Source organism: Callorhinus ursinus, unplaced genomic scaffold (genome assembly GCF_003265705.2).
Source record: "Callorhinus ursinus isolate GAN/ISIS: 27379988/994484 unplaced genomic scaffold, GSC_fseal_2.0 scaffold13, whole genome shotgun sequence".
Lineage (NCBI taxonomy): Eukaryota > Metazoa > Chordata > Mammalia > Carnivora > Otariidae > Callorhinus > Callorhinus ursinus.
Genome location: NW_027397075.1, coordinates 19,308,730 through 19,328,027, shown reverse-complemented (window position 1 = coordinate 19,328,027; position 19,298 = coordinate 19,308,730). Strand labels below are relative to the sequence as shown.

Here is a 19,298-nt window from a genome sequence, read left to right as displayed (position 1 = left end):
GCGTCTTCTTCGCCACTCCCCTCACCACCTGGTTAACAGAAAGATCATCACAGGAAGGCAGAGGAATAAAGTAGTCCCTCAAGGGCATATGAGCTTAGGTTAGTGTCTGGCACTGTGCTGTGCATAAATATTTGCTGTCACGGCATATTTTGGTGTGATGATCCTGCCTGTGTGCCTTTGTCCCATTAGACAAATCTAAACTTCTGCTTAGGGAAACTCAGGCATACTCTCCTTCTCTGGTTACTTTATAGGGCAGTCGAGGTGGGGCAAGAAGCCACAAAGCCCTGTCTAACAAATTAAAGCAATATTTATATTATGGCCTTGGTCTTTCATGATGGAAGGGAGTCTGTGACTAAATGGTGCTCAGATCAGACTTCCTGCCACCAGCTGGGTGCCCACCCGCGGTGAATACGATGAATGGCTTGGATGTCTAGCTCACCATCACCGGCCCTCATGGCCCAGTAGCAGGAGGACGATTGGTGATGCTATGTGATCGCTTTACATCTGTGTTGGGCCAATGGCACCACCACCCCTTGAGTAACCCCAGTTAGAAATCTGGTGGTCATCCTAGACTCTTCCTCTACCCCATCTCAGACCAGTTTACTTACCAAGTCCTGAGAGCTTCACTTCTTAAATACCATTCAAATCCATCTCTTCCTTTCAGTACCTCTGCCACTGAATCACTTCTGGAGGTAGGCTTGTATTGCTATAAACTCCCCTCTTGGAACCTCTTTGGCTGCATCCCAAAGGTCTTGGACAGTTGTGTTTTCATTTGCATTTGTTTTCATATGCTTTTTTATTTCTCCTTTATTTCCTGGTTGACCTGTTCATTGTTTAGTAACATGTTATTTAACCTCCATGTATTTGTGCTCTTTCCATACTTTTTCTTGTGGTTGACCTCTAGTTTCATAGCATTGTGGTCAGAAAAGGTGCATGGCATGATTTCGATCTTCTTGAATTTATTGAGGCTTGTTTGTTTTTATAATCTATAAAATCTTTATAATCTATTCTGGAGAATGTTCCATGGGCTCTTGAAAAGTGTGTATTCTGCTTTTTAAGGATGGAACTTTCTGAATATATCTGTTAACTTCATCTGTTCCACTGTGTCATTCAAAGCCAATGTTTCCTTGTTGATTTTCTGTTTAGATGGTCTGTCCATTGATGAAGATGGGGTGTTAAAGTCCCCTAGTATTACTGTATTATTATCATTGAGTTCCTTTCTGTTTTCTTTTTTTTAAAGATTTTATTTGTTTATTTGACAGAGAGAGACACAGCGAGAGAGGGAACACAAGCAGGGGGAGCGAGAGAGGGAGAAGCAGTCTTCCTGCCGAGCAGGGAGCCCAATGTGGGGCTCGATCCCAGGACCCCGGGACCATGACCTGAGCCAAAGGCAGACGCTTAACGACTGAGCCACCCAGGCACCCCCTTTCAGTTTGTTATTAACTGTTTTATGTATTTGGGTGCTCCCATGTTGGGTGCAAAAATATTTACAATTGTTATATCTTCTTGTTGGATCATCCCCTCTATGGTTATATAGTGTCCTTCTTTGTCTGTTGTTACAGCCTTGTTTTAAAGTCCAGTTTGTCTAATATAACTATTACTACTCGAGTCTTCTTTTTTTTTTTAAGATTTTATATATTTATTTATTTTAGAGAGAGAGTGCATGCTCGAGTTGGGGGAGGAGAAGAGGGGGAGGGAAGGGGGGAAGAATCTTAAGCAGGCTCCACACCCAGCATGGAGCCTGACACAATGCTCGATCTCATGACCCTGAGATCATGACCTGAGCCAAAACCAAGAGTCAGACATTTAACTAACTGAGCCACCCAGCCACCCCTCCAGCTTTCTTTTGACATCCATTTGCATGATAAAATGTTTCTCCATTCCCTCACTGTCAATCTCCATGTGTCTTTAGGTCTGAAATCAGTCTCCTATAGGCAGCATGTAGAAGAGGCTTGTTTTTTAATCTGTTCTGACACCCTATGTCTTTTGATTGGAGCATTTAGTCCATTTTCATTCGAAGTAATTATTATTATTTTAAAGATTTTATTTATTTATTTGAGAGCTAGAGCAAGTGAGAGAGAGAGAGCACAAGCATGGAGAGGGGTGGAGGGAGAGAGAGAAGCAGATTCCCCGCTGAGCAGGGAGCCTGACGTGGGGCTTGATCCCAGGACTCTATTATTATTATTTTAAGATTTTATTTATTTATTTGACAGGAGAAAGACACAGCGAGAGAGGGAACACAAGCAGGGAGAGTGGGAGAGGGAGAAGCAGGCTTCCCACCAAGCAGGGAGCCCGATGCGGGGCTCGATCCCTGGGATCATGACCTGAGCCGACGGCAGACGCTTAACAACTGAGCCACCCAGGTGCCCCCCTATTATTATTTTTTAAGATTTTATTTTAAAGTAATCTGTACACCCAACGTGGGCTCAAACTTACAACCTTGAGATCCAGAGTTGCATGCTCTACTGACTGGTGCCCCTTAAAGTAATTCTTTTTTTTTCAAATTTTCATTTAAATTCTAGTTAGTTAACATATAGTATACTATTTGTTTCAGGAGTAGAATTTAGTGATTCATCACCTCCAAGTAATTATTGATAGACATGTATTTATTGCCATCTTATTACCTTTTTTGTGTTTGTTTCTGAAGATTTTCTCTGATCGTTTCATGTCTTTCTTTCATGGTTTGCTGGTTTTCTTTAGTAATATACTTAGATTTCTTTCTGTTTATTACTTGCATATTTATTAGTGGTTTTGATATATGGTTATCATTAGGTGTATATATAACCTCTTCTGCAAATAGCATCTGTATTAAATTGATGGTTTAAGTTTGAACCCATTCTTTACTCCTCTCCTCCCCATGTTTTAGGTATATGGTGTCATATTTTATAACCTTTTATTTTGTGAGTTCCTTGACTGATTTTTTACTGATTTACAGTAAAAATGAATCTTTTTACTGCTGTGTTTCCTACCTTCACACTGTCATTTTTGGTCTTTTCTTTCCACTCAAAGAGTCCTCTTTAATATTTCTTGTAGGGCTGGTTTAGTGGTCATGAACTGCTTTAGGTTTTGTTTTGTTTTGTTTGTTTTGTTTTGTCTGGGAAACTCTTTATCTCTCCTTCTATTCTTAATTAGAGCCTTGTTGGATAGAGTATTCTTGGCTGTAGGTTTTTCCCATTCAGCACTTTGAATATATCATACCACTCCCTTCTGGCTTGGAATGATTCTGCTGAAAATCTGCTGATGGCCTGATGGGGTTTCCTTTTTTGGTAACTATCTTCTTTTGTCTCACTGCTTTTAATATTTTTTCTTTATCACTATATTTTACCATTTTAATTACACTATGTCTTGGTGTTGGGGCACCTGGGTAGTGCAACTGAGTGGCTGACTCTTGGTTTCGGCTCAGGTCATGATCTTAGAGTTGTGAGATAGAGCCCCATCTTGGGCTCCTTGCTCAGCTCAGAGTCTGCTTGTCCCTCTCTCTCCACCCTGCCCCTCTCCCCACGCACATGCACTCTCATTCTCTCTCTAAAATAAATAAATAAAATCTTTAAAAACAAATAGACAAATACTGTGTCTTGGTGTGTGGATCTGCTTTTATTGATTTTGTTGGGGGTTCCTGGATCTGGGTATCTGTTTCCTTCCCCAGAATAGGGAGGTTTTCAGTTAGTATTTCTTCAAGTAAATTTTCTGCCCCGTTTTCTCTTTCTTCTCCTTCAGGGACTCCTATAATACAAATGTTATGTTTGATGGAGTCACTGAGATCCCTAAGTCTATTCTCATTTTGCATAATTCTTTTTTCTCTCTTTTGTTCAGCTGATTACTTTCCATTACTCTGTCTTCTAGGTCATTAACTCATTCCTCTGCATCTTCCAGCCTGCTGCTCATTCCATCAAGTGTATTTCTCATTTCATTTATTGAGACATTTATCTCTGCTATGTTATTCCTTATCTCTGTGTTAAGGGTCTCACTCGGGTCTTTCACTCTTTTCTCAATTCCAGTGAATATTCTTATGGTCATTGCTTTAAATTCTCCATCAGGCAGGGGCGCCTGGGTGACTCCATCAGTTAAGTGTCTGACTCTTGGTTTCAGCTCAGGTCATGATCTTGGGGTCATGAGATCGAACCCCGTGTTGGGGAGTCTTGGGATTCTTTCCCTCTTCCTCTCCTTCTGCCCCTCCCCACTGCATTCTGTCTCTCTCTCAAATAAATAATAAATAAATAAAACTTAAAAAAATAAATTCTCCATCAGGTATGTTACTTATCTCTGTTTTGCTTAGATCTCTGGCCATGGCCTTGTCCTGTTCTTTCATTTGAGGCAAATTCCTCTGTCTTCTCATTTTGTCTAAGCCTTTGTGCCTGTTTCTGTGTGTTAGGAAAGTTAGCTACATTCCTGTTTCTGAGGGTGATGGCCTCTTGCCAAGTACTGTCCTCTGCTCTCCAGGGCCTGGTGCTTCCAGGTGTGTCTCAATGTGTGCTAACGCACTCTGCTGTTGTATCCTGGTCACACTAGGTGTGCTCTGGTCTGTTTGTGTTAATGAGATCTGTCTCTGCTGCCACCAGCACTGAGTCCTCTCAAAACTCCTGGGTAAGGAGATGTGGTGTTGGCAGAACTTTGGGCTGGTTTTCTGGGGGAGGGGGTCCACTGCACTGGGACAGAGGCAAATGTGACACTCCCCTGACACTCTGGTTCCACCACAGTGTCGGGGTAGCAGGGCTTGCTGTAAGCAAGGTAGGTAGCGAGTGTCAGTGCTGCACTGGTTCCCACAGGTGGCCCTGTGCTTATGCTGGGGTGTGGGGGAGGGAAATGGCACTGGCCAGTTCCTTTGTTCCCAGAGGGGTCTCTCCATGTATGAATGCTGCCTCTCTGGGACATGCTCTGAGATGAGCAACTAACCTCCCCACCGTGTGCCCCAGGTGCTCTTCAGATTACTGTTTCTACATTGTATGTCTGCAGGCTGTTTGCCTGCCTTCTCTCCAAGAGTATCCCCAATATACCCTGAACTCTCCCCAAGCCAAGCACGCTGACCTTTAAAACTCTAGGCTTTAACCCCACTGGTTATGAGAACTCATGAAATTCAGCTCTTCTTCCTTTCCAAGCCAATTGCTATGGTGGTTCATTTTCCCTGTGAGCTCCCTGTGTGCTAGTTTGTCTCTCGCTCTTCTCTGAGACCGCGGCCCCTGCCCCACCACAGCAGCCATGATCCATTTCTCTCCCAAACCATGTCTCCACACATCCTACCTTCTTCAATGTGGCTTCTTTTCTACCTTTAGTTGTAGAGTTCTGCCAGTCTTTAGATAAATTTCTAGGGTATTTAGGATGATTTGATAGTATCTAGTTGTATTATGGGATGAGGCAAGCCTAGGGGCCTCCTATTCCACCACCATCTTCCGTGAAAAATTCCACCTCTGCCACTGACTGAATTCAGGTCCTCATCATTCATCACCTGAGCTGTTGAATGGAGAACGTTGTCTCTTTGTGTCCAGATCCCCCACCTCTAAGCCAATGTCTTCTACCAAATTACTGATACGCTCAGATTTCACTCCCCACCGTGTCACCCAAGCCACCTTAGAACCTACTAGCGCCACCCGCTGCTTCAGGCTGAAGTTCAAACATGCCAGCATGGCCAGCAGCCCTGCTGCTTGGCCCCATTCCCACACACCCTTCATCCCCTTAATTTCAGCTTCCTGATCACATCACACGCTCGCCTCCTTCAGTGCTTGTCCATGCCATTCCCTCATCCCCAAATGGCTATTGCTCTCTAATGACCTCACCTCTACCCCTGCTTTAGCATTCACCTATTTGTGTAATATTTACTGAGGCTTACCATGGCCAAGTCCTATTTCAGGGGCTGGGCATCAGTGAACAGAAGGAGCAAGGCGTATAACAAATGAGAAGGGGTGGATGCCGTGGACAGAAACGCAGCAGGGGAGAAGGATGGGTAGTGCCCCAGTGGCTGTGGGGGCCATTCCAGTTTTCGACAGAGTGGTCAGGGAGGGCCCCATGGAGAAGGGACATTTGAGCAAAGACAAGGAATGGAAGGAGCAAGCTGAGTGAGTGTCTGGGGGTAAATCATTTAGGGCAAAGTGAAGAGCAAGGGCAAAGCCCCCGAGGCCAAAGCTCCTGGAAGGAGGCCAGCATGGCCTGAGCAGTGCAGGTAAGGGGGAGAATGGCAAAAGTCAAAGCAAAAGACCGGGGGGCCTCATGAAGCGTGGCACAGCTTTACTCCCTATGAGGCGGGGAGCCACCGGCAGGTTGTGCTGGGGGGTTACACGTTGCAAGGATCACGCTGGCCGCTGGGTGGTGAGGCAGGGATGAACGTGGCGGGCATCAGGGTGGTCGTGGTGGGGCTGGTGAGGCCGTTGGAATCTGGATGTAGCATAAAGGTGGGTCTCACGGGATTTGCCAAAGGGTCAGATGTGGGTACAAGGGAAAGAAAGGTGACAAGCATGGTGTCGAGCTTTTCGGTCTGAGCAGCCATAAGGTTGGAGCTGCCATTAACTAAGGTAAGGAATATTTGGATGAGCAGGTCTGGGGCATAAGATCAGAATTTCCCAGTTGGACTTGGAAAGTTTGGGATTCTTTAACATTCCAGCAGGTTCTCCTACAAGCCTTTCCCCGTCTCTCCCCTCACTCAGAAGGTGCACTCTGGTTCTCTCATAACTCTGGTGAGTTTCTTGCTGTAAGGGCCCTTAGCACACAGAACAAGACTTTGAACACAGATGTTTTAGATTAAGTATGTGTTGACTCAGACCAGAAAGCCAACTTCTGTTCTAGAAGCAGAGGAGTCATTGAAGTGGAGCCTGCCCTTCTGGCATAAACAACTGGAAGACTGGTCAAAATACATGAAAGACGGTGCTTGGATATTGGGACACTAGGGCCATGTGGCCTGTGGTCCATGAGGTGAGGGAAACAAAGGTGAGCCTAAATCACCCCAGGTTTCTGCCCGAAGGCAATTTTTACACTGCTGGGCTGTGTAAAAATGGGAACCCAAGCAAAACCTAAGCAGATCTTAGAAGATCTTAGATCTTCTCTTCTCTTAAAGAGACAAAGATTGAGGGTGGGGGAGTGCGGGGGGCGGGGGAGGTGCTAAGGTGATTTGCAGTTTGCGAGGCAGAAGATGTAAGAGGAAGAAGCTATGCAAAGAAAGTGCTCCAGAACCGGGGGTTCCCTCAAGACTTTGTGTGGAGACCAATCTGGGCGTGTATAGGGCAAAACGCCCGAGGGCCTGGAAAGAGCATGGATGGGATTCTACAGGCTAACAGTTCCTCAAGCTCAGGCAGGCCTGGGAGACTGAGTCCCTGCCCTGCACAGTGGAGGGCCCCGTTGACCACCCGGGGTACTGAGTAAAACCCCAGAAGGGTCACTGCCTCAGTAGGAGGGCTGAGTTAGCCCGACAGGAAAGGCCTAAAACAAACAAACAAACAAACAAACAAACAAACAAACAAACATCAACCCCATCTGCAAATGACTGCCCAACAAAATGGACTTTAATACTCCATAAAGGGAGATGATAAAATCCCATCACTCAGCAGCATTACACTTAGAATGTCAGGAATTTAAAATAGCACCAAAACCCATGAAATATTTAGGGGTGTATCCAGCGTGTATAGGAACTGGCTTGTATTCTCTCATCTCTTCTGAACCACTTACAGACTTCACGTTGATAGTTCGAAATTGATCACGGTGTGGCTATTTTACACCCAGAAATTGGCACAGAACCTCATAGGGCCACGTGACTTGTGGTCCCTGAGGTGAGGGAAACAAAGAAGGTGAGCCTAAATCACTCCAGCTTTCTGCCCGAAGGCAATTTTTACACTGCTGGGCAGTGTAAACATGGGAACCCAAGCAGACCTCATAGTTTTGTCTTTTCACAGTGACCCATGTGCTAGCCCTATGTTCTGTGTTATAAAGAACAGTCATGGTTTGGTTAGGGTCATTGGGTTGCACAGGACAGAGACCCACTGATATTTCCTCAAAACTATATTTTTGTTTAGTTTTGTGTTTCAAGTTTTTATTTAAATTCCAGTTAGTTCACATATAGTGTAGTATTATTTCAAGAGTAGAATTTAGTGATTCATCACTTACATATAATACCCAGTGCTCATTACAATAATACCCTCCTTAATACCCATCACCCATTAGCCCATCCCCTGCCCCTACCTCTCCTCCAGCAACCCTCAGTTTCTTCTCTATCATTAAGGGTCTATTTTATGGGGGTGCCCGGGTGGCTCAGTGTGTTAAGCACCGCCTTTGGCTCAGGTCATGGTCCCAAGGTCCTGGGATCGAGCCCCGCATCGGGCTCCCTGCCTCTCCCCCTGCCTCTACTGTCTCTCTCTGTCAAATAAATAAAATCTCTAAAAAAAAAAGAGTCTATTTTATGTTTTGTCTCTCTCTTTTCCCCCCTATGTTCATCTGTTTTGTTTCTTTTTTTTTTTTAAGATTTGTTTTTTTATTTGAAAGAGAGAGAGAGCACGAGCAGGGGGGGCAGAGGGAGAGGGAATCTCAAGCAGACTCCACACTGAGGGCAGAGCTTGATTTGGGGTTCAATCTCACCACCCTGAGATCATGACCTGAGCTGAAACTGAGTCCAACACTTAACCAACTGCGTCACCTAGGCACCCCCACCTGTTTCATTTCTTAAATTCCACATAAGAGTGAAATCATAGGGCATTTGTCTTCCTCTGACTGATTAGCTCCATCCGTGTCATTGCAAACGGCAAAATTTCATTCTTTTTTATGACTAACATTCCATTGTACATGTACAGTCCAAATCCTTTATCCATTCATCAGGCAATGGACATTTGGGTAGCTCTATTTTTAGCTTTATGAGGAACCTCCATACTGTTTCCAGAGTGGCTGCACAGTTTGCATTCCCACCAACAGTGTAGGAGGGTTCCCCTTTCTCTGCATCCTCCTCAACATCTGTTGTTTCCTATGTTGTTGATTTTAGCCATTCTGAGAGGTGTAAGGTGGTATCTCATTGTAGTTTTGATTTGCATTTCCCTGAAGATGAGTGATATTGAACACTTTTTCATGTGCTTGTTGGCCATCTGTATGTCTTTATTGGAAAAATATCTATTCATGTCTACTGTCCATTTCTTAACTGGATTATTTGTCTTTGGGGAGTCGAGTTTGATAAGTTCTTTATAGATTTTGGATACTAACACTTTATTAGATATGTCATTTGCAAATATCTTCTCCCATTCCAAAGGTTGCCTTTTAGTTTTGCTGACTGTTTCCTTTGCTGTGCAGATTTTTATTTTGATGAAGTCCTAATAGTTTGTTTTTGCTTTTATTTCCCTTGCCTCTGGAGACATATCTAGTAAGAAGTTGCTATGGCCCATGTCAATGAGGTTGCTACCTATGTTCTCCTCAAGGATTTTGATGGTTTCCTGTCTCACATTTAGATCTTTCATTTATTTTGAGTTTATTTCTGTGTATGGTGTAAGTGGTCCAGTTTCATTCTTTTGCATGCTGCTGACCAGTTTTCCCAACACCATTTGTTGAAGAGACTGTCTTTTTTCCATTGGATATTCTTTCCTGCTTTGTCAAAGATTATTTGACCATATAATTGTGGGTCCAGCCTGGGTTTTCTATTCTGTTGTATTGATCTCTGTGTCTGTTTTTATGCCAGTACCACACTGTCTTGATGATTATAGCTTTGTAATATAAGGTGAAGTCTGGAATTGTGATGCCTCCAGCTTCGCTTTTCTTTTTCAAGATTGCTTTGGCTACTTGGGGTCTTTTGTGGTTCCATACAGATTTTAGGATTGTTTATTCTAGTTCTGTGAAAAATGCTGGTGGTATTTTTTTTTAAGATTTTATTTATTTATTTGATAGAGAGAGACACAGCGAGAGAGGGAACACAAGCAGGGGGAGTGGGAGAGGGAGAAGGAGGCTTCCCGCTGAGCAGAGAGCCCGATGCGGGGCTCAATCCTAGGACCCTGGGACCATGGGACCCAAGCCGAAGGCAGACACTTAACCAACTGAGCCACTCAGGTGCCCCTGCTGGTGATATTTTGATAGGGATCGCGTTAAATGTGTAGATTGCTTTGGGAAGTATAGACATTTTAAAATATTTGTTCTTCCAGTCCATGAGCATGGAATGTTTTTCCATTTCTTTGTGTCTTCTTCAATTTCTTTCATTAGTGTTCTATAGTTTTCAGAGTACAGATCTTTTACCTCTTTGGTCAGGTTTATTCCTAGGTATCTTATGGTTTTTGGTGCAATTGTAAATAGGGACATTTCCTTGATTTCTCTTTCTGCTGCTTCATTATTGGTGTATAGAAATGCAACAGATTTCTGTATATTGATTTTGTATCCTGCAACTTCACTGAAGTCGTGTATCAGTTCTAGCAATTTTTTGGTGGAGTCTTTTGGGTTTTCTACATAGAATATCATGTCATCTGCAAATAGTGAAAATTTGACTTCTTCCTTGCTGATTTGGATGCCTTTCATTTCTTTTTTATTGTCTGATTGCTGTGGCTAGGACTTTCAGTACTGTGTTAAGTAACAGTGGTGAACGTGGACATCTCTGTCTTGTTCCCGATTGTAGAGGGAAAGCTCTCTGTTTTTCCCCATTGAGGATGACATTAGGTTGTGGGTCTTTCATATATGGCCTATATGATGTTGAGGTACGTTCCATCTATCCCTACTTTGTTGAGTGTTTTTGTCAAGAATGGATGCTGTAAATGAAGGGAGCAGGGAATAGGAGGGGGAGACGAACCATGAGAGACTATGGACTCTGAGAAATAAACTGAGGGTTTTAGAGGGGACGGCGCTGGGGGATTGGTTAGCCCAGTGATGGGTATTAAGGAGGGCACATATTGCACAGAGCACTGGGTGTTATACGCAAACAATGAATCATGGAACACTACATCAAAAACTAATGATGTAATGTATGGTGATTAACATAACATAATAAAATAAAATTAAAAAGAAAGAATGGATTCTGTACTTTGTCAAATGCTTTTTCTGCATCTCTTGAGAGGATCATATGATTCTTATCCTTTCTTTTATTAATGTGGTATAGCATGTTGATTGATTTGCGGATATTGAACCACCCCTGCAACCCAGGAGTAAATCCCACTTGATCATGGTGAATAATTCTTTTAATGTACTGTTGAATTCCATTTGCTAGTCTTCTTGTTGAGAATTTTTGCATCCATGTTCATCAGGGATCTTGGCTTGTAATTCACCCTTTTAGTGGGGTCTTTGTCTGGTTTTGGAATCAAGGTAATGCTGACTTCATAGAATGACTTTGGAAGTTTTCTTTCCATTTCTATTTTTTGGAACAGTTTGAGAAGAATAGGTATTAACTCTTCTTTAAATGTCTGGTAGAATTCCCCTGGGAAGCCATCTCTCCCTGGACTTTTGTTTGTTGGGAGATTTTTGAATACTGATTTGATTTCTTTGCTGGTTATCAGTCTGTTTCAAGTTTTCTGTTTCAGTTTTGGTAGTTTATGTTTCTAGGAATTTATCTACTTCTTCTAGGTTATGCAATTTGTTGACATATAATTTTTCATAATATTCTCTTATAATTATTTGTATTTCTGTGGTGTTGGTTGTGATCTCTCCTCTCTCATTCATGATTTTATTTATTTGGGTCCTTTGTCTTTTTTTTTTTTTTGTCTTTTCTTTTTGATATGTCTGGCTGGGGGTTTATCAATTTTATTAATTCTTTCAAAGAACCAGCTCCTGGTTTCATTGATCCATTCTTCTGAGTTTTGTTTTGTTTCTATATCATTGATTTCTGCTCTAATCTTTATTATTTTCCTTCTGCTGCTGACTTAAGGCTTCATTTGTTATTCTTTCTCTAGCTCCCTTAGGTGTTAGGATGTGTTGCATATTTAAGATTTTTCTTGCTTCTTGAGACAGGCCTGTATTGCTATATACTTTCCTCTTATGACTGCTTTTGCTACATCCCAAGGATTTTGGACTGTTGTGTTTTCATTTTCATTTGTTTCCATGTACTTTTTTATTTATTCTTCAATTTCCTGGTTAACCCATTCATTCTTTAGTAGGATGATCTTTAACCTCCAATGTATTTGTGGTCTTTCCAAATGTTTTCTTGTGGTTGACTTCAAGTTTTATATTGTTGTGGTTGGAAAATATGCATGGTATTATCTCAGTCTTTTTATACTTGTTGAGGCCTGACTTGTGACCCAGCATATGATCTATTCTGGGGAATGTCCCATGTGCACTCAAAAAGAATGTGTATTCTGCTGCTTTAGGATGAAATGTTCTGAATATATCTGTTAAGTCCATCTGGTCCAGTGTGTCATTCAGAGCCATTGTGTCCTTGTTGATTTTCTGCCTTGAAGATCTGTCCATTGCTGTAAGTGGGGTATTAAAGTCCCCTACTATTACTGTGTTTTTATCTTTGAGTTCCTTTATGTTTGTTATGAATTGTTTTAAATCTTTGGGTGCTCCCAAGTTGGGGGCATAAATATTGAAAATTGTTAGATCTTCTTGTTGGATAGACCCTTTATTATGATATAGTGCCCTTCTTCACCTCTTGTTACAGTCTTTGGTTTAAAATCTAGTTTGTCTGATAAAAGGATGGCTAATCCAGCTTTCTTTTGATGTCCATTAGCAATGATAAATGGTTCTCCATCCCTTCGCTTTCAATCTGCAGGTGATTTAGGTCTAAAATGAGTTTCTTATAGGTAGATATAGATGGTTCTTTTTTTTTTTTTAATTCATTCTAACACCCTATGTCCTTTGATTGGAGAATTTAGTCCATTTACATTCAGAGTAACTATTGATAGATATGAATTTAGTGTCATTGTATTACTTGTTAAGTCTTTGTTTCTGGAGATTTTCTGCTCCTTTGTAGTCTTTGTTGCTTTTGGCCTTTCTTTCCCACTCAGAGTCTCCTTTAATATTTCTTGTAGGTCTGGTTCGATGGTCATGAACTCCTTTAGTTTTTGTTTGTCTGGGAAACTCTTTATCTCTCCTATTCTGAATGACAGCCTTGCTGGATAGAGTATTCCTGGCTGTCTATTTTTCCTATTCAGCAGGTTGAACATATCATGCCACTTTCTTATGGCCTACCAAGTTTCTGTGGCAAGATCTGCTGCTAACCTGATATGTTTCCCCTTGTAAGTTAGGGACTTCTTTTCTCTTGCTGCTTTTAGGATTTCTTCTTTATCTCTATATTCTGCAAGTTTAACTGCAATATGTTTTGGCATTGGCCCGCTTTTGTTGATTTTGTTGGGAGTTCTCTGTGCCTCCTGGATTTGGATGTCTGTTTCCTTCCCCAGATTAGGAAAGTTTTCCGCTATAATTTCTTCAAATAAACCTTCTGCCCCCTTTGCCCTCTCTTCTTTTTCTTCTGAGACTCCTGTGATTCGAATGTTATTACGTTTTATGGAGTCACTGAGTTCCTGAAGGCTACATTCATGATCCAATATTTTTCTTTCCATCTTCTTTTCAGCTTCACTATTTTCCATAATTTTATCTTCTATGTCACTTATTCGTTTCTCTGCTTCTTCTATCCTTGTGGTCATTACATCCAGTCAGTTTCGAATTCAGTTATAGCATTTTTTATTTTGGCCTGACTAGTTTTTAGGTCTTTTAGGTCTATGGTAAAGGACTCCCTGGTATCTTCTATGCTTTTCTCCAGCCCAGCTAGTATCCTTATGATTGTTGCTTTAAATTCTGGTTCAGGCATATTACTACTATCTGTTTCAATTAGATCCCTGACCATGACCTTTTCTTGTTCTTTCTTTTGGGATAAATTCCTCCTTCTTGTCATTTTGTCTAGGTTTCTGTCTTCTTCTGTGGGTTTGGAAGGCCTGTTATGTTTCTTGTTCCTGAGAGTAATGGCTTTAGTAAGAAGAGGTCATATGCCATAGGCAGTGTCCTGGTGTATGCTGCGTGCACTGTGCTTTCCCTCAGGTCGGTCCTCCATAGAGTTTCTCCTTGCCTGCAGTGGGCAGTGGTTGGACCTTGGCCAGAGTGTGGTGAGTTTTAACTAGGTGTGCTCTGATCTGCTTGTTAGAAGAGATCTGATGCCATTTCCCTGGAGCTGAAGCTTTGCAGAACCCTATGATCAGTGGATGTGGTGTGTGTGGGGGTTTGTGTTGGTCTTCTGGGAGAGGGGGCTGCTGCTCTGGTTCTCAGGCACCCTTGCCCCAGAAAAGTAGCACCTGCGGAGCACAGGGAGCCGGGGCGTGGTGTAAGCAGTTTAGCTGCCACTGTTGGCACTGTGCTGCTTACTGAAGTTAGTTTATACTTACAGGGGTGTGGGGGAGTTGGGAGGAAAATGGCACCAGCTCTCTCCCTCATCCCAGGAGAAGGGAATTTCTGCCTGCCACTGTCTGGGAAGCTCTCACAGAGGAGTGAACAATCTCCCCTTGGGTGTCCTGGGCACCCTTCGGGTCCCTACCTTCACCCTGTCTGTGTCCAGGCTGTCCGCCTGCCTGGCAGTGCAGTGCACCCACATTCTATCCCAGCAAGGCCAACTCCAAACTTTAGGGATCTGGCATAGCAGGGGCCCATGCTGGTCCTCTGGGGGAGGGTCTTGCCGTGCTGGGACTCATGCAGGTTTGTCCCAGAGGTGTGGTCACACAAGAGCACAGAAGTGTGGGGTTTGGAGTAAAGCACAGCAAAAGGCCAGTGTCTGGGTTACCTGCCCTCAGCAGGTGTCTCTGTGCCTGTGCCAAGGGGCAGGGGAGTGCAATGGTGCCCAATGGCTCTTCTGTCCCCTGAGAGGCAATGCCACCTCTCCCAGATGGGCTTCAATAAGGGGGAAATATGTCTCCCTGTGTGTCCCAGGAGATCCTCAGATCGAGCTGTCCTCTCCTGGGCCTCTGCTCTCCTTCTCCCCAGGAGCACTATAGTGCCCACTGGGCTCTACACGCACTGACCACAACTTGGACCTCTAAAACTCCAGTCTTTGAGCCCCCACTGGTTGTAAAAACTCATGATAATCAGCCCCTCTCATGTTCCCAGTCAATGGCTTTAGGGAAGTGTTTTCCTTCTGTGTATCCCTGTGTACTCCTCTCTCTCTCTCTCTCTCTCTCTCCCCCTCTCCCCCCCCCCCCCCCTCTCCCCATGACTAGAGGCCCCTCCTCTCCACAGCATCTACGATCCGTTTCTCCCCCAAATCATTTCTTCCCACCTCCTACCTTCCACAGTGTGACTGGCCTCTTTTCTCTCTCTAGTTGTGCAGTTTGTTCTGTCAGTCCTCGATCAATTGCTTGGGCATTCAGAATCATCTGATATTCATCTGTCTGTGTTCCGTGGAAGTCTAGGCTCCTCCTTCTACTCTGCCATCTTAGCTCCTCCTAACCTCCTCCAAACTATATTAAAATAATATAGTTTTGTGTGTCCCTGGGTTACCATAAGGTCAGTTATGGGCTAAAGTCCTCATCTTTATTTTCCTGGGTATGATGAGAATAAACCCTAATTATCTAAGTTAATCTGAGCAAACATCTGTTACCTGCAACTGGAAGAGCCTATATAACACATGAAGTTTTATAATAAAAATATTGCACAAACCAAGTACAGGAGCTTCCCCCAGTGTTCTGCCCAGATCAGACACTGTCACCAGCTCTGAGTTCCAGGACTTCTTCTGCCCAGTCATGTCACCCATGGTAGTGTCCAGCCATTTCCCCTTAGCTCCATAATCTAACTCATATCAAACTACCTGCCTGATCTATCCACATGCTTTTCTAATGGGAATGTTAAAATGGGATGTGATCCAAAATGGTATCCTGGATTTCCCTGTCTTCCTTCACTTCTCCAAGCCTTCTTGTTTCTGTAAATGACATCGGCATCCAACACTTCAGGAAAGCCAGGTGTCCATCATTCCTGCCACCCCTGCCAGCTCCACATCCAGCGCTGTAGGTGAGTCTTGTCCGTTCCACATCTCTAATCCAGCCACGTCTCTTCCTCTACAACTCTAGCTCAAACCACCACCATGTCTCCTGAGAGTCAATGCTTGAGACCTCCTGACTGACCTTGTTGATCCTGCCTTTTCTCTGCTTTCATTTCTACACAGTCTCCAGGACGATATTCTCAAGAGGGAAATCTGATTATATCAAGTTCCTACATAAAACCAACCGGTGACTTTCCATTGCTTTTAAAATAAAACTGAAGTTCCCATTTTGTGGCATACACCGTCTGTGCTGGTTCTTTGGCTATTGTCTCTCAGCTCCAAACCCATCCTTCTTTTCTGACTTTGTTTTGCTGGGTTTGGGACTTTAAGAACTATATTTCTGCACTTGGCAGGTTTTTTTTTTCAATGCCCAGTAGGGTGCAAGAATTCTGGGAACATCACTCCACTCTCTCAGTGGAACTTCTTCCCATAGCAATAGTTGGGTCCTGTTTGCAGTGTTTCCAGTGCATCCAGTATCATGATGCCTCATCATGACCCACAGAAATACCAGGACTAGTTGGCTCTTGCCTCCTCAGAGTTCTTGGTCCAGGCAGGAGGCCCCTCTTCTGAGCTTAGAGACATCGACATGAACCCAGCTGTGCCCCCTTCTTGGATGTCTGAGTGTCAGCCCGGTGGGGTCCTCCTCTAGACTCACACATTTTAATAATACCAACCTCGTCCATTTGGTCCCTCAGCTCTCAGGATGTTAGCTGCTTCCTGAACTTGCTACTTTCATGGTACCTTACTGTATGGTTTTGTCTCTTCAATTACCTAGTCAACAAGTCTGCACACCAAATGCTCCCTGTTAACATAATTGGTGTGATTTCTCCCCCAACAAGACCCTGAGCAACATAGGGTCCCACACGATCTGGCTCCTCTGAATTTACCAGTCCCACTCACACAGCCCTCCTCCCCCCCCATCACTGCTTTTCAGCCGTACCAGCCTGACATCCGTCACTAGGAAACTCTTCCCTGTCTCCTGGGCTTTAAGCACTTTTTTTTTTTTTTTCTCTGTGTGGGATGCTCTCCTCTGGGAATTTAGTGAGGCCAGATCCTCTGCGTCTGTGACCTCATCTTCATCATCAGGTAGAGCTCAGATACTACCCACTCAGAGACAACTTCCCTGATGACTCTTTCTAAAGTGCTCCTGTTCCCCCTCATGTATCTCATCACCTGGGTATTTCTTCACTGCACTTAAGAGATGTAATTATCTTGGTTTTGTCTGTTTATTTGTTTATTGTCTGTCTTCCCCACTGGAATGTAACTTCCACACGCTCAGGGTGCTTGTTTGCACTTAGTGTGCTTTCTGGTACACAGCTGGTGCTCAATACTTGTTGAATTAATGAATGAGTGAAGTTACAGTTGGGAAGCAACAGATCTGCATGAGGAAATGCATGGGACAAGGTGCTGGATACCTGGTGAGACACAGATGCCTCCAAGGCTCAGGCGTCTGACTATCAGCCCCGTCCTTGGTGACCAACGGAGTTCCCAGCTCATCATTGGTGAGCCAAGACGTCCTGGATCTCTGGCTCTCCTGTCTTCTTTCCCCATTTGGTGTCCCCAAATCTTTCTCAGCTGACTAGTCCATTCAAGGACTCCCAATTCCAGGGGCTCATTTTCACAAAAAGATCTGGGCAAGATTTAAGTGACATTCTATAGTATTAACTATTTTTTAAGATTTTTTCATTTATTTGTCAGAGAGAGAGCACAAGCAGGGGGAGCAGCAGAGGGAGAGGGAGAAGCAGACTCTCCACTGAGCAGGGAGCCCGATGCGGGGCTCGATCCCAGGACCCTGGGATCATGACCTGAGCTGAAGGCAGATGCTTCATCGACCGAGCCACCCAGGTGCCCCTGCAAGTCTTTGGAATTATTGATATGAATAGAGCTTATCACAGATTATTTTTTTAATCAGGAGAAGCTGGAGTTTGATTTTTCTCTCAACAAGGTTTTCAAGCAAGGTGGTAAGAGATTATCAAAGTCACCATCACTATCTTTTGCTCAAACTTCTGCCAAACCTTTGCCCACCCCATTTAGTCCCTTGCAAAATCTCCCAACGTTAAAATCAAGTTCTCACATGTTGCTTCGGGTAAAGTGCAATAATGAGAAATTGAGGAAAGAAAGAAATCACATCAGAATAATGAGGAATTCTGCGTGAAATAGAAGAGCCTCGTGTCTGAGGATCTGCTTCTGCAGCTGCCCTGAGGTCAGGACATGGACCCTCAACGAGGAAGGATGGAGACCCCAACCCCAACCCTACTTCTATTTTGAGTCTTCTGATGAACTGGGGTGGTTCTAACTAAGGTCTACTGGCAGGAATGAACATAAGGATCCCAGAGAGGAGCTCACCTGAGTGGACAGCAAGTCTGGCCAACTGACAGCTTGCAAGTGGGCAGAGAGAAAACTATAAAATGCATTTGGTGCCCTGTGTCCTTCATGCTGGGCTGGGCGCTGGGGTGACAGACTGGTGCGGAAGCAGAGGCAGACAAATTTGGATGGAGTGATCAGTAAGAGCTGCTCTAGAAACTGAGGCAATTAAGGGGGAAGGAGAATGTGGGGTTGCAGGGAGAGCAAAGGCCCTGAGGCTCTCCAGACCGTCTGGCAAAAAGAGGATGAGCGAGGACAGGCAGAGGTGACACCTGTTCCACATAGAGAAGCCACCCTGCCGGCCTCCCTCTGCCCCTCTTCCCACAGCCCTGCCCTCTCCTTCCCCCTCACAGCCCTGTCATCTATGCTGACTCAAACCAGATACACAGGGCCAATCATGGAGGGAAGCCATTTGTCGCCCAAGACAATGGTGGTAAGTAACACAAAACATGTTGGAGGGCCAGCCACATGTACTGGGTGATAATGTGTGGATAACAGTATCATGGAGTTGGCTCTCTTCACCCTCGAGGAATGCAGAGGCTATGGTGAGCCTGCCCTCCTGCTTCCCCCAATTCCTACAACCCCTCCCAGTTATTAAGTTCAGAAACCCAGATGTCATCCTTGACCCCTCCCTCTCTTCCCTCCCCTCCCTATAAAATCCTTCACCAAATCTTGCCAGTGTCACACATAAAGTTCTCCAAAATCTGTCTGCCTGGTTCCCTGGCCACCCATGTGCCCCTGTCTTGTTCCTGTGACTCCAGTGCAGAAGCAGAAGAGGAGACCCTTAGACTGCAGAGCTCCCTGTGAGGGGAGGGGCAGGTGACCATGGCAAAGGGGTGCCCGAGGTCAGTTGGGGAAGCAGAGTCTGAGTCAGGTAGCAGTAGCAGGTGCATGTGATTTACCTTGGGTTTATTCTCAGGAAAATCCTGTAAGGCAGGAAGGAAAACGAGACAGGTACGGGGAAAAGGAGCACCAAGCAAGGAGGTGGTCTCAGGTCAGGTCTAACTCAGGTGAAGATGGGGTCTCAGGTAAGGACTAACTCAGGTGA

At 44.2% G+C, this 19,298-nt stretch overlaps 1 long non-coding RNA gene across 1 annotated transcript in view; it reads right to left on the bottom strand.

Moving 5' to 3' along the window:
- Positions 1-3,612: 3,612 nt before the first annotated feature.
- LOC141374062 (uncharacterized) overlaps positions 3,613-19,298 on the bottom strand; it is a 19,110-nt gene continuing 3,424 nt past the window's right edge. Inside the window, exon 3 of the long non-coding RNA XR_012380609.1 lies at positions 3,613-3,723. This is a non-coding gene — a long non-coding RNA (uncharacterized lncRNA). The remainder of the gene's footprint in view (positions 3,724-19,298) is intronic.